This window comes from Mus caroli, chromosome 8, assembly GCF_900094665.2.
Source record: "Mus caroli chromosome 8, CAROLI_EIJ_v1.1, whole genome shotgun sequence".
Classification (NCBI taxonomy): Eukaryota; Metazoa; Chordata; class Mammalia; order Rodentia; family Muridae; genus Mus; species Mus caroli.
Window position 1 is genome coordinate 100,294,214 of NC_034577.1, and position 22,595 is coordinate 100,316,808.

The 22,595-nt window shown below is 40.1% G+C and overlaps 1 long non-coding RNA gene across 2 annotated transcripts in view; it reads right to left on the bottom strand.

Annotated features, from left to right (window-relative positions):
* Nucleotides 1–22,595, bottom strand: part of LOC115031731 — a 103,985-nt gene that overhangs the window by 53,939 nt on the left and 27,451 nt on the right. For both annotated transcript variants that reach the window (XR_003837383.1, XR_003837382.1), the window contains exons 2-4: nucleotides 15,344–15,394; nucleotides 13,470–13,547; nucleotides 13,197–13,366 (exon numbers count right to left, since the gene is read on the bottom strand). This is a non-coding gene — a long non-coding RNA (uncharacterized LOC115031731). The remainder of the gene's footprint in view (nucleotides 1–13,196; nucleotides 13,367–13,469; nucleotides 13,548–15,343; nucleotides 15,395–22,595) is intronic.

The window sequence follows — 22,595 nt, forward strand, 5'->3', positions numbered from 1 at the left end:
GCTTGTTATAAAGACGTTTTCATAGCAAACTTATTTATAGTCTGTGAGCGAGTAACTGGAGAATATCCTCCAAGTGCTGGAAATAAAAGCATCACACTAAGGACAAAGCCAACAGCAGAAAGCCACATGAAGTGTGGCTCTGTACAGTGTCCTCAGAATGATACAGTTATAGCTACATGATACAATTACAGTAAACATGAGTGACTGCCGGGAAGTGAGGCTGGAGAAGGAGAGAAAGGCCAGGCTGACTGTTAATGAATACTATCAGAAAGAATTTGTCTTAATTGCATTGGAGCTTATGATAAACTTTATGGAATGTGTGATCAAATGGTATGCATTCAGAAATTTCAATGGGACTTCTCAGAAAAGTGGCCGAGGGTTGTTTAAATAAACTAAACTTTACATCAACTAAGAGAAAGAGGAGAGTGGAAGCTAAAGCCACTAACTACATAAATAGTTTTAACTCAAAAAAAAAAAAGATAAAACCTTTCTAACTGTGTATAATAAGAGGCTATAAAAATGAAGGAAAACCTGACAGGACTATAAGGAGAGAGAGAAACAAATCTGCCAACCTATTTGGAACTTACTTAGCATATCTCCATGAATTTCGGAGAGGGAGGGGAGGGAGGCTGAGGAGCTGGAGGGAGGGGGGGGAGGCAGAGATGACTAATATACATTGAATATGTATAAGAAAATTCCTAAAAATGAAAAAAATGAAGCAAAAAGATTGTTGTTATATCAAAAGAGGGAGTACTGTGAGCAGTGTGTCTATGTCCTATGCCTAGGGACAAAGCAAAAATAGTTAAAGAAACAAAGCCAGGCAGTGGTGGCGCACACCTTTAATCCCAGCACTTGGGAGGCAGAGGGAGGCAGATTTCTGAGTTCGAGGCCAGCCTAGTCTACAGAGTGAGTTCCAGGACAGCCAGGGCTACACAGAGAAACCCTGTCTCGAAAAAATAAAAAAAGAAATAAACACTACTTCCTATATTCCTAAAGCTTGACCTTTCCATAAAATATAAATGGAAAACAATAAAAATTATATAGAGAATGGATTCACTAAATGAGATGCAAATATTAAATGTTAATACAATTTATTACAAATATACACGTATATAATACTCTAATTTTACCAGGTTAAAAAATAACGCTAGACTAAAAAAATATCCAAAATCTACCTATAAAGGGTGTGCTTATAATTACTAGGATGCAGAGAGCTTGAGGCAAATGCTAATAATAAGATTAATATATGTTGATATTAAATCTAATATTGTTGAAGACAAAAGCTTTATTAAAGAGATGCAAGACTACATATTGTAGAATGAAAATTTCTAAAAGCCACACACAAGAAAGCATGCATGTGCTTGTTAGCAAAACCAAAAACTAATATAGCAAAAATTAACAGCATTGGGCGAGTAAATGGCAAATCCGCTCTCCTGGTGAGGCACATAAACCCTTAAAGACCTGCTCAAGACACGGATCACTGGGACAGGGAAAGGATTTCAACAACACACTTGTACCTTGGGATCCTACAGGTAGACGTGGCGGTGAATCCCATGATGAACAGATGTGCTTTTCAAATAAATGGATAGCATTTAGGAGAACGTGGTATGTGCCAGCTCACAGAGAGAATCCCAACAAATGCTGTTAAAGGGGCATTTTCATACTGACTTCTGACCATGATACAGCAAAATTAGCAACCAGAACAAAAGATGACCCCAAACATCTTTAGGCATGGGAATGTTCAGAACACTCCCCTAAACTCACAAGATAGAAATAAAATTATAATAGGATTTGAAAATGATACTTAAAATAGAATTCAAAGCTTGTGAAGTCAAGAAGCTATTGTGTTTAGAGGAAATTCTATAGTTGAATAGTTGAGGGGGAAAAAAAAAACCCAAACAAACTAAAGCAAATCAAAACAAAAGACACAAAGTGTTCAATTAAAGTATCAAATTAGAGGGTTACTCTTTAAATCATTAACGCAATTGACAAACATGAATCCTAAGTGGTAGGAAGAAATCAACAAATAGAAATGATAAAGGAGAAGGGGCCTACCTATAATTAATGATTTTACAATATAAGAGAATATAATTTACCTAGCTCCGTTTTCCCAGGACCCTGTTGTCTGAATGTGAATTGTGTTTGTGAAACACCATTGCTAGGTTAACAGTAGTGACATTTTGTGATTAAATTACATTCAGCTGGAAGACTAGAAATAAGATTATAACTGGATAGAAGTTATAGTTTTAAACTTCCCAAAGAGCAGTGACCAGAAGCTATGCCCTGCAGAGTTAGCCCGGGATATATGGGTGACTTCTGCATACCCGCAGTGTGATTTTGTTCCCTCACATCTGAGATTAGCCCCATAGTGGTTAGGATCAGATAACCCCCATTGGATGACTACCCCGACTCAAGAGAGACACCTGATCTTGCTATGTCAACGTGTTCTGTAGCTGTGTGTCCTGACCTTTATTCTACATGTGCCTGTAATAGTTACATGAATGTAATTGCTGAGCTAAAAAAGCATCCTTAGTGGGCATAATGACTTTATGCCAATAAGCTGAAAAATCCCAGCTGAGACAGTTGCCCTGAAAAAATAAAACGTTTTTCAAATGTATTCAGGAATAATGAGAAAACCAAGCCAACCAGGGTCACATAAGAACTTGTCTCAAACAAGCAAACACACCCATATACAAAAACACAAGCAGAACTACAACTCTACTTATGTGCCTATACATTTTAAATTAATTTATTTTCGTTGGAAGGCAAAAATTGGTCTTGTTACTTGTCTTGTTGCTATAACAAAACAAAACAAAAATCAAACAACGATAAAGAACAAAGGACTTATTTTGGCTCATACTTCCAAAGGGTGCTGTCAATCATGGCAGGGAAGGTGTGGCCACAGGCGCTGGAGGTGGCTGCTCCCATTGTGTCTGCAGTCTGAAGGTATGGAGCCATTGTACTCCATCTCAGTGTATTTTCTCCTCGTCATTCAGTCCAGGACCCCAGCCCAGAGAGTGGCGCCACCAAAATTAAGATGAGTCTTTCCACTAGAATTAACCTAGTCTAGAGAATCTGTCACTAACATGCCCAGAGACTCATCTCTTTGGTGGTTCTAGATCTAGTCAAGTTGACAGCCTTTGCCATTCACAGCATAAGCAGTAAAAATACAGTCAGAGACTGAGAAGTCATTTCAGTACCACATATTGAGGGCAAACATGTTCATACCCTACAATAGAGTGAATATATTTTTAGCCATTACACTCAGGTTACTGTCATATTTGTGTGTAGAGACATGGGAGAGTTAGGTACGTTGTAGGAATTAGTGACCACAAACATGTACTCGTGAAAAAGAGAACTGACAAATATCCTAGAGATGATTAGTACCAGAGGACATCACACAGTTGGTTAATAGTGAGCTGTTTTCCATCAACATGACTATATCATAAGCCATGTGGAGCCAAGCAAACCGTTAACAAAATATAGCACTATGGAAGCGTGGAGTCGTTAATGTTAAATTATGAATGCCTATATGAAGTGACATATAAATACAGCCACGTGTAGAATAGTGATTCCTTGTGCTGGGGGGAGATGATTATATTTCCACAACGTCTTTAATGTTTGGAGCTAGTTAACTTTTTTGAATCATCGACTACTTTATTTAAGGAAAGATACCTAAGGTATGATATCATTCTTAAAGTGCTTACTTTCCATTAAGGGCCCCGTGATAACAAGTCATTGCAGTAGAGGTACTACCTAATCACGCTAGGAGTAGAGAGCAAGCACCGTACAGTTTCAGGCAGGGGCATGATACCTTCTCGGCCAGAGAGGTAGATATTTTTTTCTGAATGAAACTCTAGAACCCAGTGTTCAGGGTTGTCCATTGTCCATTCTCCCTCGTCCTGTCCTTAATGAAATCCCTGTGGCATGTCTTTAAAGAACCATGGTTAGGAAGGCTCAGATTGGGCCTGGAGGTAGACCAAGTAGATTGGCATGGTCAATGGAGTTGTGAAGCCAACATACAAGTAAAGGGTTGTAATAGGTCTGAAATATCAGGTGTAGCAAATTCACTGTATTCTTTAGGTTGGCAGGGGGTGGGGGGGAGCTTGTCACAAAAGGTCATGCTGCCTTTGGTAACCATTGTCCCAAGAAAATGAAGAGCAGCTGTCTGAGTGTAAGTAAGTGTGTGAATGTGTGTCCTGTGTGTTAGAAGGGATGACCTGTACAGATAGTCCCAGCAACTTGAGCTTGAGGCAAGAGGATCATGAGTTCAAGGCAAGACCAAGCAGCAGAGACCCTGTCTCAAAAAGAGAAGAGCGTGCATATAAATTAGCTTTTCAAACCAAGTAGGAAAATGTCTCCGAAAAGATTTCAGATATAAGAGGACTCAGGGTAAAACCGCATGTTAGGCTAGACATAAAAACCTTAGCTGTGCAAATATGCTTAGAAGAAGCTTTTGGATTCAGAAAGCCAGGAACCTCCAACCAAGTGGGAGATGTGGCATCTGGGATTTATCCTCAAGTACCTGAATGTCCACGGCACATGGTGAAGGGACAGACTGTGAACCAGATTTCAAGTTAATGGTTGGAACTTATGTAATGAAAATTTACAAATAATTACTGCAGGAATCAAAGCATTTACTAAAGTACTTGTGCTCTAAATATGATATACTGGTGTAGCTTAGAGCAAGCAGTCTGTAAATTAGTGGCATCATGGAAACCAGTAGTTACACAGGAAGTACAGAGACACCCATGCTTACCGGCTAAGGGCAAATAAAGCGTAAGAGGACCCAGGGTAAAACCACATTAGGCAGACGTGGTTCTGGAGGAACCCAGAGTTACACACCTTGATTCACAGGCAGCAGAAGGGGACTTTCTTTTATAGGCAGCTAGGAGCAGACTCTGATTCCACACTGGGTATAACTTGAATTTATATATGAGACCTCAGAAACCCACCTACACAGTGACATACTTCCTTCAACCTACTCCACACCTAATAGTACCACTCCCTATGGGTCAAGCATTCAAACATGTGAATCTGTGGGTGGCCAAACCTATTCAACCACCACATTCCACTTCCTAGACCCCCTTGGGCTTGTAGCCATAATATAATACAAAATGAGTGTTCCACTTAACTATTTGTGAATAAATATATTTCCCTTGGATACTGGAACATAGGGCTAAAACTGTAGCCATATCATTGGAGTCTTGGCCTCTGTCCCTTACATCAAATGTCTCTTCGTTTCTCTAGTAAAGACACTTGTATCCTGATTTGTGGCACAGTCTTTTAATCTCAAGACTCTTGATGATGTATAGAAAGAACTAATAGGTTCTACAAAATAGGACTTGAAAGTGTGTTTTGGGGAGCCACTGTTTAACTACACAACTGTAAACTCTTTAATGTTTAAGAATCTGTATTTCGTTGCAATAAGTGCTCTGGTTAAATTTCATGTTTTTATGAAATTCTCTCTTTGTAAAGAAAATGTTGGTCCTTTTTTTCTTTCTTTCTTCTTAGAGAAAACGTTGGTCTTCTTTTTCAGAATGACCGTGCTGTTTGATAGTTGGCCAGCAATGTGTGGTCAGTCCAGTTTCTGTGTTTCCCAAGTAGAATTTGGGGGACTCTTTCGTTTTAGGAGTTACAATAGGTATCTAGTGATGTCTTGGTGTGGTTTTAACATGCATTTCCCAAGGAAGGAGCTTTGAATGCGATGCCAGCCATCTTTTTGCGTGTCTATTCACTGTCTGAGTGTCTTCTTTGGTGGAACTGTCTGTAGTTCATGCTCAATGGACTTGTGTGCCGCTTCACTGTTGGCCCTCCATTGTACAAAGTCTAAACAGTAGTTCTTCATCAGAAGGCCTGCCTTCCTAGCTTGCCGTTTTTCATTTCCTTGGCCTGGTTATTTTCAAAGCAAAAGGTTTTATTTTTGAAGTGACCTGGGAGAATATTTTTTCCTTTCATATGTAATGTCCTCAAACCTAAGGCCTCTTTGCCTAGCCCTACCTCTAGAAGGGGACACATTTAGCGTGCCATGTTTACAGCTTGTAATTAAATTAATCTTTGTATAAGGCCTGACACCTAGATCAAGGTTCTTCATTTTTACATTTGGATGTCTTAATTTGTCCAGCATCATCTGCTGATACGTCATTGTTTCTTCAAGTGCCGTGTTCAAGTCTTAGAAGGAAAACATTGAGCCTGTGATAGTTAGTTAAGCGTACCATTAGCTGTGCCTTTCATAGGCACTCCTGATCAAGTTGAGAAAGCTGTCCTTTATTCCCATGAGGCCATTATCATGGGTGCCTAGTGACCTTCTTGATGCTTTCTTTGTATCAGTTGATAAGATCATAGGACCCAACAACTTTTTTTTTTTTTTTTTTTTTTTTGGTTTTTCGAGACAGGGTTTCTCTGTATAACCCTGACTGCCCTGGAACTCACTTTGTAGACCAGCCTGGCCTCAAACTCAGAAATCCGCCTGTCTCTGCCTCCCAAGTGCTGGGATTAAAGGCGTATGCCACCACTACCCAGCAAGACCCAACTTTTTAATAATAATGAAAACTACTGATCTATTTTCTAATGCTTAATAAGCTTTGCATCTCTGCAGTAAGTCCAACTGTGTTCTCTGCATATATTATTCTTCTGTGCTGTTGACTTATATTTGCTAATTTGTTATTCATTTTGCCTCTATTTTTAAGCAGAACCTTAGTCTATAATTTCATTCCCTCCTTTATTGTGTCTTCTTCTTCCTTTTTTTTTTTCCTATTTTTGTTCAATTTACTGTCGACATACTGCTGGATTCATCGAGTGAACCAAGAAGTATTTCTTCTGTGTTCTGAAATAATGGGGCTTGATATAAATTTCATTTAAACTTTGGATAAAATTCTCCAATAAAACATTCTGGCCTGGCAATCCCTTCTGTGATAGTTTTCAATCATGGATTCAGTTGCTTTTATATTTCCAGAGCTGGTCACATGACCTGTGTCCTACTGAGTGAGTTATACTTTGGGATTTTGATTGTAAGAACTGGTCTGTTTTATCTAAGTCATGAGACTCTTATGTGCAGAGTTATTTGTAATCCTTTTTCCATTATTCTTTTGATTTATATGTGGATAAAGCAATATTTCTGTTTCATTAGTAATACCACTAATTGCTGGAGATGTGTCAATTTATTAATGTTTTCTACAAAGAAAGAAAGAAGTTCTTTGCTGTGTTGATGTGGACCTTCTGCCCCACCTGCTGAGGCGCTGAGATAGGAGGACCCCAAGTTCAAGGCCAGGTTGGGCAATGTAAGGAGACACTACGTCCAGAAAACAAACCAGGTCTCCATCACATTGATTTTTGTCAACTATCTCACTATTTTCAACGTCAACAAATTCTGCTTGTCTCAATCATTTCTCCCATCCTGCTTGCCTCCAATTTACTTTGCTCTTCTTTTTCAAAGTTCCTGAAAGTCGAACTTAGATTACTGACTCAAGTCTTTTTTTTTTTCTAATGCACATAATTAGTGCTATAAATCGATTATCTGCCAGGTATTGCCATGGAAGAAAATGAAGGTTTGAAAAATTCCATTTATGACAATAAAGACTATCAATCAATAGGAATAAATCAATAGGGGGAAATACATAATCTTTACCAAGTAAATGATGAACCTTCCTGAAAGCTGGAAAAGATCTGGATAAATGGGCAGGAGAACTCTGTTAACAGGAAGAATCAGGATCATGAAGGCCACACTGTCCTTAACATCAGCTCTACCCATTGTGATGAGAGTCAAGTACCGTGCAGCTTCAAGACCTGGGCTGGTGAGATGCGGCCATGGATGTGGGCACTTGCCACCCAGCCTGACCTCCAGAGATTGATCCGCAGTGCTCACAGTGTAAAAGAGAACCTGTTCCTGCAGGTTTCCCTGTGACCTCTATATGCAAGCCATGGTGCACGGGCGCGCGCGCACACACACACACACATACACACACACACACACACCATAAATAAATGTTTAAATAACACATATTTACTGCAGATACTATTTCACTCTCATCCACTTAACACAAATCAATGGAAAATATCTATCAACACAGACACAAGAAAATAACCTAATCTCAAAATCTACAGGTGGTACTCTAAAGAGCTGCCGTCACTGTGTGGCTTGTGGTCATTACTTTTCTAGCTACTTGGGGTTTGATGCTATTTAGGAGAGCTGAAAATACTCATATATGCTTTGTAAACTCTCGTATATCACAAGAAGGGAAAAATGAACGCTTGTTGCTATATGGTAAATACTTGTGGATCATTGACAAAGCCTAACTGTGGTGGTAAGAAAAAGGATGAGTAGATTTGAGGGTATTCATTCAGGAAAACACAGAGAAATGCAGTAAACAATGAGCCGTGCCTAGACGTATCACTGGGAATCAAACTCTAAAATAAATGTTGTCAGACATGAGAAAATGTTATAGCACATCACAGTGTGATACAATGTGAACTTCTTATGCCTTCAGACATGCATGGGAATGGTGGACTTCAAATCCTGGGTGCAGTTCACATTTCAGGAAACAAAAGCAATGGAATTAGGAAGGACTTCCCACAAAGCTCAAATGGTAACCGTGACACCCTACTCCTTCGAAGTCTACCGGATAGATTTTGAAAATTGCCATGGCTTTCCATGCCAACAGGATCAACCAACTAGAGAAGATTTTTTTTTTGTCAGCAATTATCATACTTAATTAAACCCTTCTAAGGTGATTTTCTCACCAGAAGGTACGTTTTTTGTTAGGAGAGATAAGTACTATAGAGACAGATAAGATGAAGGGTTCCAAGACGGCCTTAGGTTCAAACAGATTTGCTCTTTTACCGTGTGTGGGCAGAATAAGTTTGTTTCTGGAAAAAGACTGTTTTATTTGGAAGGGAGGAGTCATTAAAAGGACCTGAAACAGAAGCATGTCTAACACAGGCTAGGGGCAAAGACACCAGGAGACTCAAGTAGTATGAAGGAGGAAAGAAATAGTAGGGAGAGAAAGTGAAGGCTAGGTTCGAAGAGAATTTAAGCCAGCTAGGGCCGGGTATTGACAATGACTTTGAACAAGACAGGAAGCGTCTGAATGGTTTTGATCAGAAGAGGGATCTAATCTTACTAAGGTTTTAAAAGAACCACTTTGACTGCAGGGAAGATACACCACTAGCCATTCCTTCTTTACAATCTGGAGACTGTAAGAAGAAAAATAATAAGTATGGACTGACTATTTTATATGGTATTTTTATGATGTTCATGTGTTTGGTTCTCAATGAACACTATTAGATACAATTGCATCTCCAATTTTACCAATGAAGAAAAGCGAAGTAAACTGCCCAAGGCCACACAGGCATTTATCTGAGAGATCCTGAGTTCAAATCCAAGCGGTCTAACTTTTGAACACCTATTCATGTTCTGCTGCCTCTTGCACTGCAGACGGTACTTTGAAAAATGTATGGAAGCCGATCTGAGTGTGTGCACCTTTACAGGATGAAATTGTATTAGATACAGAAAACCACTGCTGGAAGTGCAAAGAGCAGAATCACTTTGGAAATATCTTACATGCATAGCTTTAGAGTAATGATAGAATCCATGGTTGATTACTGACTTTAGAGGCAAAAATGGCTTAGAAAAGATGTCTGACGAGATTTTTTTTTTAAATCAAAGGAACCCTAAATGCTCAAAGACACAAAAGAGTTAACAGCCACTTGCCAGCATATAGGCTGGGTGAGACGTGATTGTTCCCAGGTAATATTAGATGTAAATACATTCAGGCATCAAAAAGAACTTCAAGAGGTGTGTGTGTGTGTGTGTGTGTGTGTGTGTGTGTGTGTGTTGGTATCTTTTGTTTTGATTTTGTTTTTTTCAGTTTTTTTGTTTGGTTGATTTTGCTGTTGTTGCACAGAAAACTGTCCTGTTGACATGCCACTGTGTTCTCAGACTATCTACCTGAGTCACTGTTTGCCAGTGTGCTGAACTGAACTGGGTTTCACAGATCGGTCCCATGTGGGAGGAAGGTATTTCTGCTTGTGGTTTGAGATCCCTCCTTCCCTGTTCAGATTTTACACTGACTCCTCCCATTTGGAATCACCACGTCACATTTTCTAACTTCCATTCCTCCCGAGAAACAGTAGCCGGGAGAGACACCGTGATGAACATTAGTGGCCGAGTGTGCGGTTACAAAAATCAATAAGCCACAGGATGCTTCAGATTCTTAAACAGTTTTTTAAAAGTGTGAGGACACTCGGTGGAATCCACAGAAGAGTAATTGTCTAAAGTTGGCACTCAGAATGCAAGGACTCGACTCACAATTAAAACTCCTTGTCCAGTGTGAGTACCTTCTTTTACACACGCATCTTGAAAAACACCCATCCCTTGACCATCTCTGAGTGTTTCACAAAATGAATGTTTTTCCAAACAATGTTGCCATTTTGTAAAGGAACAAATATTGTCTCTTATGGAAATTATAATTGCAACAATGTTCAACAGCCTTGTGGGCAGATTAAGGGAAGCCTCCAGGCTTAGATTTTTAAGACTTGAAACCAGTTCATTCTGGCCTCTCGCGATGACATAAAGTATCACAACATCAAAAAGAACTGTTTAGCGTATGTAGTTTGAATTTTTATTAAAGTTCTTTCTTGCCCCTGGCTTGTTTCTTTTCCCCCAGTTCATTTTAATTTCTTCCATCTTTCATTGCATAACTCCAAGTGATAAACATTTATTGAGTGTCAGCTCTCTAATTGTCCCTTTAATTGAACAGAGAAGGCCTGGACTCTGTGAATTCTAGACTAAATAAACAAAAGAGAAACCTGGAGGAATCCTGACAATGCGCATACCCCCCCTCCCCGTATTTATGACTTCCATTCAGTTTTTATCTATACACAGCTGATGGAGTTAGCCTAGATAGACACTTAGAATAAAAGCCAGGACTCACAAACAAAACTTAAACCCAGAGAGCTTCTGCGTTGTCTTAGGAATGAGATACAGAACATATATGACCGCCAGCAGGCATGAAACAGCAGAAATCAGCCAGCTTTAGGATTTTGAGGTGAGCAGCATTGGGGAGACTTTAAATCAAACAACTGGAAGTATAGCTAGCTGTCCCTTCAATACATTTGATAGGGGGCAGCTCTCCAGCTTCCTACACACACTAATGCTTGCTGAGCGCTGGCTGCAGACCTAAAGGGCCTTTGTTTTACCAACTTTCTCAGTCCTCACAACTGCAAGAGGGCATTAGTTATCATTATTCCCTCCACTTTAGAGAGAAGCAATGGAGACCGGGAAGATTGAAATCAGCTGACCAAGTTGACTTGCATGTAGCCATCTCAGAGCCTGTGCCTCCCGTCACTAGGCTAAAGCAGCTTTTAACATAGCAATCCTGTCTCAGGGTCCTATAGAAAAATTCAAAAGTGTTTTTGCATCCATCTTTTGAAATGTTAGTATCCATTCTATTTATTGGAGGTCTTTCCCATTCTGCACCCACTTGTGGAGATGAGAGAACATGGTTGGAGAAATAGCCAGGTCTCTCCGTCTACATAAAGGTGGATCGTGTGGTTGGAACACAGGTCCTCGGGTGTGTCCAGCAAGCATCTTTACCTGCTGCGCCATCTTGCTCATTCCCTGCACATATCTCAGATGAGGACTCCTTAAAGGAGAGGATGTGACAAGACAGGGACCTATCAAGCATGCAACATTAACTTTCTGAATCGGGATCCATATCGGATTCACCAAGAAAAAAAAGAATAGTTTCATTTCGCACGTTCAAATAAATTTCCTAATTACTATATTTTATCATTTTAAAAACTATAGAAGCTATTTTCAAAATTTATCTTTATAAAAAGTTTGGGAAAAGCCTAGAAAAAAATAGAAAGTTGTATGCTGGTAAAATTAATCATTTAAACTATGGAGCTATTTACTATAAAGAAAATATGAGAATGTAAATTTTTGAGGATTGCCTGCAACAAATTTAAATGCTAGCAATCACTGTCTTTGTGGGGGGGACTGTGAATTATTTTGTACCTTCTTTCTGCTTTTTTTTTTTCCAACTTTCCCCCTGCTAATTTGTTTCCTGCATTATAATAGAAGTCATTTTTTTAAGGCTTCGTGAACTTGAATGAAAAAATTTAATTAAAGATGAATCTCAAAGTTGATTTATAATTTTTTAAAAGGGAGTGCTTATTTTACTGGATTATAAATCCATCCAGGGTGGTGAATATATCGTCTACCTCTTTATCGTTTCCTAAAATACTTCTTCTTGCCGATGGTAGTAACCTAAGATGCTGTTACTAACAAAAGCCCTTACTGTAGACATCCTGAAAGTAGAATTAAACATAGAAATTTTAGAATTTCCAAAAGGCTGTACAGAGAAGGGCAGGCTAGGAAACAGTGAGCCACGAACCTTCTGGAAGTAGAATGTAAGAAGTGCCTGTCTCGGAGCGCCCTGCTCTGTTATCCCAGCACTGCAGCTGCCTGTCTAAAGCAGCTCAGAGCATCCACTAGGCTTTCGAGAAGCATAAAGAAGATGGTAGAAACCAAACGAGGATGCGGGCAGAACAGAAAGCTACAAGCTAGTCTTTCTCGTAATCATTCTATTTTAAAAAAAATCAAAATTTCACTAAGCCGAATCTATTAACATATAGAAATTATTGCAAATGATGCTTGGGTGTGGCATTCTAGAAATGCCTGAGTGCCTTAGCATTTCTAAGTCAGTACTATGTGCCATGTCAGCCAAAGGAGAGACAGGAGTCACATGATCATCTTGCCGGATTCCTCCCCTCCCCAATCGTCAATAAACCTTAATACAAATTTGTAATAAAAACCAGGGATAGAAAGGAATTTTTACTTGATTAAGGGTATCTGCAAAATTATGTAGCAGAATTGAAAGCAAGATTAGGTGACTAGTCTTCCCCAGGGATCAGCCTGCTAATTGGTTATCCAATACCAAGTGGTTACCCCAAAATCATATACATATGCACAACAGTAAGTGAACTCAGCATATTATATGCATACACACACACACACACACATTTAAACAGACACATGCACAAACATTCACATACAGAGACACACAGATACATATTCACGAACATACACAGAGACACATTCATGCACACACACACACTCCCATGCGTGCACACACATACATACACACAGACGCACACATAAACACATGGGGGTTGGGGTTGAACTTTGTACCCACAGATCAGTGCAGTGCCCAACCATCATCAGTGCAGGGAAGGTGCTTCTTGCAGTAGGTGGTAATCAACACAAACATCCATAGCTGGTCAGCGTGTAAAGAAAAAGAGACTGAAATGCTGAGTCCTAAGTGGGCTATCTTCATCACACCAATCCCTGAAGGCTCAGAGATGTCTGTGGAAGAAGGTCAGAAGGATTGTTACGAGCAACGGTGGTGAAAGACTCCAGGAAACAGCATTTTCTGGACACAACCAGCCAGACACACATACGAACTCACCAAGACCGCCACAGCCCGCACAAGCCTTGCACAAGCTCAAGCTAAACAAAATTCCAGTGTGCAGGAGGATATCTGCTCCTGTAACACACGGGGAGAATGCAAATCAAAACACCTGGATGAACAAGACTAACAAGAGCTAACGAGAGAACCGCAGCTCAGGTTATTGTCTACTGCCGATGGGACTGTGAATCAATTCAATGGCACTTATAGAAAACTGATTGCCAGTAAATGCACAGAGAGTACATGTCACCTGTGCCTAGCAGGACCATTGTTCTCTATATGTATATCTTTACCAAAGACACTTTCTAGAATGTGTATGCCCTATTTCTTTTAACAACCCAAATGTCTTTTAACAGTAGAGGGTAAATAAATTGTGTACAGTCACACAATGGAACACTTGAAGGAGGGAGTATAAACTTGCTCTGGAAATGACCAGATTGTCAATGTGCTAGTCTTTGGGATATGACTTTCTGTCCCAGCTGCTCATTTCCTTTTGTTACAGCATGTGAGCAGCCCTGGACGGTATTTAGAGAGCAGCCTGGAACTGCCACACTCCCCCACCCATTTTATTTACAACTTCTCAAATTCAATGTTTTTTGTTTTTGTTTTTTATATTGCATATATAGCAAAAGTTATTATTTTGATTTTTAAAAACAATTTCAAAACAGAAACATCTTACTCAGCTCACAGGCCATACAAAAGCAAAGGACCAGGTTTGATGCTCTGGCGAGAGTTTGCTGATCCCTGCTCTGTGGGTGTGAAAATGAATAAATTATAACTATGTTGATACATCAACATGCATTAGACTTATATAACTTTGAATAAAAGGAGATAGACACACGGTGTGCACATTGGATTATCCTGTTTCTGTGAAGGTCAAAGGTAGGCAGAATTTGTCTATGATGTCAGAACAGCAAGATAGAGAGCCACCTTTATAGAGTTGGAATGGATCGAAAAGTACAGGGGGCTTCTGGGACACTGACAAATGCTGGCCCTTGTGGATGCTATCTATGCAAATGTTTGTTCCTAGTGAAAACTGATAGCATACTTTTTTTTTTTTTTGCTTCACTTTTCAGCGTGTTCTTTGAACAAAAACTTTCTTAAAATCAAGATATAGATTATGTGGAGTGGAAGAGAAAGGGAAAGGGGCAACAGGAAAACACTGTTATTTTTAACTTTTAAAAAGGGAGAGAGAAAATGAGTTGAAAAAAATCAATGGTAGATACTTCTCAAAGATTACTAAAAGCATTTTAGATAATTTTATCAAAAATATTGGGGCTGAAGAGATGGCTCAGGGTTTCAGAGCACTGGCTGCTCTTCCAGAGGACCTGCGTGTGATTCCCAGCATCCACATGGTGGCTCACACCTGTGTGTAATTCTAGTTGCAGGGGCTCCTCTGCCTCTTCTGGACTCTGTGGGCTCCAGGCACACAGTGGGCACAGACATACATACATGCTGGATAAATAACCCCTACACATTTTTTAAAAATAACTTAAAAAACAAAAGATAAGCAGAACCCCAAAACCAAATTAATTAACTACATACAGTACTTTTATGGAGTGGCTGGAAATTTTAACTCTTTTAATAACCTACCAGTTAATTCCTCTGTCTCTTAAAAATAATGACGTAGATATCTGGGCTTTCCTGCTGAGGAAGTGCCCAGGTTACTGTTTGCCTTGCTAAGACCCGGCATCTTCCAGCATCTCTATGCCTGCTCTCTCCAGGTCCCATGGTACAGCACTTACCATCTGGCCATACTTGGGCAACCTTGAGAAAATGGGCCTTTGTACTGTTAGGCTATGGACATGCATCTCAATTTTCACCTTTATGCCCAAAGATTACAAAACCATTTTATTAATAAGCTGCATACTCACATGTATGGTGATTTAGGGTCCCGGGGGTTGCTGCTCATGTTCCTGGGGTACCTGTGGGGTGTGGGTAAGAGATTACTTAGGTTTCTGCTTCCGCAACCCGGGCTGCTCTATGAGATTTTCCAATGGAGAATATAGAAGGCCAAACAAGCTATTTCAGAACGAGAACCTGATGCAAATTTTCTCTTCTCATCTCTCCCTGAGGTTTGGAATAAGAGAAATGTAATCTTTATAAACACTGACATATTTGCAAAATGCAACATATTTGTTTCCGATGGCTTTTTTTTTTTTTTTTTTTTTTTTTTTTTTTGGTAAATTCACCTTCACTGTGGCGTTCCTGAGAGCGGTTTTAACCGGCATCCTTTGTTTGAAACCTCCTCTGTACATAGATGTCTCACCATCTGGAATTATCATTTTCTTCCATACCCCAGCACATAAGGACCACTCCAAGCTGATTTCTAGGATTTTTTTGATACTAAAAGCAAGTATGACCACAGCTGCTGTGGCTTTGATACCTGGTGTTATTTATGGGTTTTCATAAAAGGGAGGGGTGAAAAGGAAAAATATGCTACTGTCTGGCCTCTCTCTACCTTCTCCTTCTCTACCCCCACCCCAACCCCCCTACCCCCTCTCCACGGCGGAGTTTAATTTTAAATGATAAATGTGGAAATTAGAGACCATCGAGAAAATCCAATTTGGTGAGGAGTTTTAAAAATCCCATAATAAACGCGGAGTGAAATGTATGATTTAATGCAGGGCGCCAATGGCTGCTATTATGGGCTATTAGCAAATCGGGGCTGAGAGTGAATCTTTATCACTTGGTGAGTGCGGACTGGTCCTGCCTCTCCCTCTGCTATTGATTTGTAGCCGCTTGTCATAATGACACTGGGAAGCAATGAATGGAAGATGTGCTTTTGATAGGATTCAGGGGGGTCCTGGAGTGGGGGGAGAGAAAATTCAGCAAGTTTTCTATCTCTTCTGCCTGATTAGATTTTTTTCCTTCTTTTTAGAGCTTTCACATTCCAATAAAAATGCTAAATCAGCTCTGTGCCAGAATTGTTAGGGTGTAAATAGCCGGTCACAGTTAACGAAGGGAAAGATGCAGCTCCCACTACCCAGGCTCTGCAGCGCTGGGTGGATGGAACTCAACAGAAGTGGGGTTGCACAATGTATGCAGGTGTGGCCAGAAGACCACAGTATGAAGAAATGCGAGGGCATAATGCAGATTGCAATCCTTATATAAAAATGCACCTACATTGCGTGTAGTATGCACGCGTGTGTATCCAGTAGCTTGGCGACGCTATGTCATGGAAGGCGACCTGGCTTCCCATACATGTGTCCATCTGACAAAAAAGATCCTTTCTGCTTTTGTTCCACGTGCAGCTTGATAAAGGGCATGTAGAGAGGCTACATGCATGTTGATGATAGAGTACATTAAATCCTGCACATTTGAGCATTCCTCAACATGTTCAGCATAGAAAGAGCGTATGGTTTGAGGACAAAGGCAATCACGAGGTAATCCCACTGGGAACGGAGGAGATTCCCGTAAGGAAAATTGTACGTTAAAATCTTTCAGAATGAATTGTCTTTGGTTATTCAGGAGTAGTTGGTCAAAGGCTCAATATGTAAACATGTCTCTTCCATGTTTCAGAGCAAGCAATAGATTTTTTTTCTCCAAGGTTCTCTATTCTGAGAAAATACGCCAAGTTTCCATGTCTTTGCATGGAAAAGTGCATGCATGCAGGCAGCCTGACGTTAGAGCTCTGGATGCAGTTAATGCAGGCATGGAGAGACGAGTACAGTCAGGGAATGTGCAGCACGACTTTGTTCTGTCAAGTGACAAACCTGCCTTCTCAATGCGCCTCCTTCCTCAGGCAACTGTGAAGGAGACTCAATTATAAATAAATAAATAAATAAATAAATAAATAAATAAATAAATAGCATAGTATTGTGTAGAAAGCAGACTACCACTGTTCAAGACTGGCTAAATGCATGTGCTGGTAAGGTCTCCGTCTTCACTAGCTAAGGAAGCCTATGGAAAATACTAAAATAAAAGACCATATATCAGAAGAATCTTTGGTTCCTTTCCTCTACTGTAGTGGTTCTCAGACTTCCTAATGCTTTGACCCTTTAATACAGTTCTTCATGATATAGTGAAACTCCAATCATAAAATTAATTTCATTGCTAGTTCATAACTGTGGTTTTGCTCCCGGTATGGTTTGTAATGTAAATACTTGAGATGCAGGATATGATTTGATATCTGTGAAAGTGTTTACTCCCCCAGGGGGTCATGACCCACAGGTTGAGAACTGCCCTGTACCATGAAAAATGTCCACGGGCTGTCTTATAGCATCAGGGAACCAAATAACACCGTCTTGAAAAACCCTCAAAACTAACTAGACCTAGCGGCGCAGGCCTGTCTTCCTGCTATTCTGAGGACCAGGGCAGAAGGATCACAAGCTCAAGATCTGCTACTGAGTTGGATGCGAGGCCCTCTTAGCCAACTTCCTAAGACCCCATGTCAATTTAAACAGTAAACAGAAGCGGATGGGGAAATGGTGCCTTGGTAGCACACTTGACCTAGTGTGCTCCTGAGGAGGCTCAGTCCCTAGCATTGAGAAAGGAAAACAAAAGAAGGGAGTGGGGAGTGGGGGGTGGCTTTTAAATGTCAGGGTGCTTGTCACATCTTTTACATGAAAAACAGCTGTGTTGTGTACTGGGTGTTAATTGGGGTGGGGAGAGAGAACAGAGGCTATTAACATGTGCTGTAAAGAACCTACAGGCCCTGAGTCATGGATTACCTGGAAGGACCTTAGGAAACCATGCACATTTCCAGACTTCAAGCGCATTACCCTCCAACAGAAAGCCCCACGGGCTGTACAAACAGCTGCCACCGTTCCTACATCCCCGCCCCCATTCAAGGACTGTGCCTAAACTGTGACTAATTAGGATGTTGCCATTTATTATGTATCATTTATTAAAAACTAATTAGAGGCAGAAAGAGGCCTTTCTCCATTTTTCAGTGGGGGGGGGGTTGCTTTATTCCCATGTAGTAAGTGATTATTGTTTGGTCCGTACATGGCTGTTTCGTACCACAATGAATTACCTGTATCGAAGCCATAATACCATATGTTCGCTTCGCCTTTGTTCTAATGTAAAAGCATAATTAATCATTCCCAGCATACAATGAGGCAGTAGTTTCCATATCGTATGTATATATTAAGTGATTTCTACTATTACCCAACCAGAAGTAATAGCATTAAATTGTGAAGCATTTTTTTCCTTACCCTGCAGTTTTCTAACATAAAAAAGTATATCTATCTATAAACTGAAATAAATAAATATTTTATAACAGGAAAATGGCTGATGCCTCGAAACCTTTATATAGTAGGATATCAGTGAAAAGTGCTAAAATTCTTGTTGGTTCATTATATACCAGGGTTATTTCTCCTTTTAAAGTGGCAGGATGGAATTTTTCCTACCGTTGAAAAGTTTACCTGCTTAGAGCTTGTCAAGTAAGATACATAAGTCCAGCAACATCGAGGCAGGCAGCGGAAGGAAAACAAAAGATTTTTGCCTACAAATATACTGAGGAACTCAAGACTAAGTAAGTCCTTCTTCCATGTAAACAAAAACAGAAATGGAAGGAAAATTATATGATAGAAGAGTTCGAAATACCTAGGCATAAAAGAGTCAATAAGTACGGTAATAAACATGTGTAGCAGGAACAAACAAGATGGCTGGAAATGTAACGCCAAGTAGAATTTTAACCCTCTGCTGTGCACATCACGTGATTTTTAGGCTTTTGTGGGGCTGCCTTTCCCAAAGTGTCCACAGCACGGTCAAACTCCAAAGGGCTCTGCACACCATCACATTAGCTCACCCACCGTGGACACACTGTCCTTGTGCAGCTGTGAAGCAGAATCGGGAAGATGCTGACTTAGCCAGGGTCGGTTCCGAGTCGGGGACACTCAGAGCCGGAGGGGTTTGCTGTTTGCGTTACTGTCCACTGACTACCAGGATTACAGGTCCTATCGCCTTCCTGTACCCGTTTCTCCGTCTGTAGTCCTGGGTTTGCTGGAGCCCTTTCCCAGTTTATAAAGCAGGGTTTTGATGACACATGGACGAGAGAAACTGTGCTTCAGTGCTAAACAACACCCAAGTTTAGAAGCTCTGCAATGCACACGGCCCTTTGTTTATATATTTTATGTTTTGGCTTGACGCTTTGAATCGCCTTTTTTTCCGTAGATTATGCACATTAGTCTAAATACCCTTCTCCCTCTCAAAACTGCAAGCAAAAAGGGAACAAAATCTAATAAATAAATGAATTCTAATCCTTCCTCTTACCGTGACTGTGTCCTTATTACCAAAGTATGTTTCAGACATTCTGTATTTACCCATGATTTGGAACAAAATGTTTGATTGATGACTTTAATGGTTAAGTTAAATGATATTAATACGTAAACATGCACACGTAATATATATAGCGTAGCTATATATTCATTAGCATGCTTATTCAGCTTTTTGAATATTTAGATCTTCTAGCCTGTTTCTTATGTGGCAGCTCACTGTGTACAGACTCTTCCAAAAGGTGACCACCTTAAACCCAGCACTCTAGAGGAAGAAGCAGGCAGATCTCCATGAGACCAAAACCAGCCTGGCCTGCAAGAAGAGTTGCAGGCCAACCAGGGCTCCATAGTTCGAGACTTTCAGATAGGGGGCAGCGGGTGTTATTCTAGCCTTGGTAGCATGTGAATATAATTCAAGATACTCAGAAGGCTGAGACCAAAGAAACATTTAATCCTGACAGTGGTAGGCTAGCCTGGGCCATACTGCAATGTCCGTATCTCTCAAAAATAAAACACAAGGAAACACACTTATTCTCAAGATAAAGTGGACGTCGGCAGAGTTACCATTCTCAGAGTTGAGATTCTTTGGTGTCTATTAGACAGTGAGGGCACCGGGTCCCTTCACTCCTTTAAACACATCCGTGGCTAAGGACTCGTCACTCTCCTTCAGTGCTGCCTGCTGGGAAGCTTCCGCTTCTCCCTTCCTGGAGTCTAAAGACTCACTTACCAAGTAACTGCCACCGTACACACCGTCTTAAGTATTTGGATCCTGCCACCTTAAGTAAGAAGTGGCCAGAGACGGAGAAATCAAGAAAGGCGCGTCACTGCCAACTTTTCTTTTGAGGCTATGTAACACAGGCTGACAATCAAGCCAGCGATCCTCCTGTAGCTGCCCAGCGCCCACATTACAACAGTGAACCAATGACACCCATGTTGTACTTTTTCCCTCAAAAAATAAAATCGTGTTTTCCTAATGACTGTGAAATGTATTGATGCTTTATACAAATTGTTTTCTCTAAAACCCAGCCTTTGAATAGCAGAGACATTTTTAAATGGATACAACTCATTCTATACATTAAAAACAAAAACAAAAAACTCCTCCAGCTAATATGCCGTCATTTTGCTTAGCTGGCATTTCAAACTGCTAATCTTCTTAAACTTTAGAACAATTATTATTATTTTAGAATCTTCAGTGGTGCTTAGCCTTCTCTGTGGGCTATTCTGCCAAAGACAGCCTGAGGGTCAGTATGAGCAGAACAACCCATGAAGAAAAGGATGAGCCTGTGCCACACACAAGACAGCCAGTACCAGAGGGAGTTCTGTGTACAGATTGCAAGGCAGGGTCTTTTCCAACTGACACCAAAACCTGTCTTTGAGATGGAGGTAGAGTTTGGGGAACCACGGGGGAAATTAACTGTCCTATACCCTCTTATAAGTTCTTCTCTTCTAAAAAGGTGCAGGAGGTGGGGGAACATCTGGAGAAGGTGACTGTCAATGGTACCACGTCTCTCATAGCCTAGTCTCAGAGTCCTCACCAAGCATGCTTTTCCCTGAGACTGTGGTTTCTCGCTTCTATACGTGCTCCTGTTCACACTGGTTAAGGGTGACATGTGTTGCTCCATTGTGTATTTGAGGTAAACAGTTAAGGACTGTGTTCCTCATATTTGCTTTTAAACTAATATTCTGTTTGACAAAACATAACTACTGCAATCACTTTTGATGTTTCATTTTTTAAAAGTGTATATTCCCATTCATTTTATGAAGTTGAAAAAGTTGAAATTAAATGAACATTTTTGTCCTCTCCAATAAACATTTTTCCCTTTTTATGTCACCATAGATGAATTTTCTTTTTCACTCCAGGTCACAGTAAGCCTCTTTGCATTCTGTTCTGTTCTCCATGCCCTTCATTTTACCTTAGTCCTCAAAGGGGACATGGTCTCCAATTCATATGTTCACAATCTTTGCTTTTTTTCCTCCCATTTTTTTCTCTTGCATTTTCATTTCCATTTCTTAAGAGACTATGATCAAAGACTGTAGAAACACATACTCTCAAGATGACTAATTTTTTTTTTCTAGCATACAGAATCTATATAGACAACTGACAGTTGGCATTGAAATGTCCGCCTATCCACAGATCACCAACCGGGAACACTTACAGCTGAGAAGCAAGGTACAGCAATTATAAGTGCAAGCTTCCAAGTTAGAGCAACTTGCCTTCCTGTTGACTATGCTAATTCCAATGATTTTGTAAGTCTTAGCTTCTCTGCTCATAGAAACAAGATGAATAATGCTAATACATTAACTCAGAATAGAGATACAACATTTCCATATATGTATCCACAGTCAGCACTAGATAGTGATAATAATACTTTAACTCAGAATAAAAATACAACATTTCCATATGTGTATCCTCAGTAAACACTAAATAATGATAATACTTTAACTTAGAATAGAGATACATTTCCATATGTGCATCTACAGTAAACACTAGAAGCATGGGTGTGGTTACTCATTATTTGGATGTGGTCTAGATTCTTGATGATTAATATTAATCTACTTATTTCGAGATACAGTCTTAAAATTAAGTATTTGATTTTCGTTGTTGTGAGTAACAACTAAACAGTGAAAACAGACGAAGCGTGCGCTTTGACCCAGAAGAACTTTGAGAGTAAGATGAGACTAGGGAGGGGCTAGGAAGTTGGTTTTCTACGAAACTGGAAACAGTCTGCCCCTTTGACCTTGCCTTTCACGCTATGATTGGAAATACAGTTTCTCCTTTAATTGGGCAACTAGGCATTTATTTCTCTTTCTCTGAATTTCTCTCCACCGGGGAGGTGTACCTCTGTTTGGAAAGAAAGTTGGTTTTTTTTTTTTGGGGGGGGGGTCTCTTGCCAGTTTGTACATT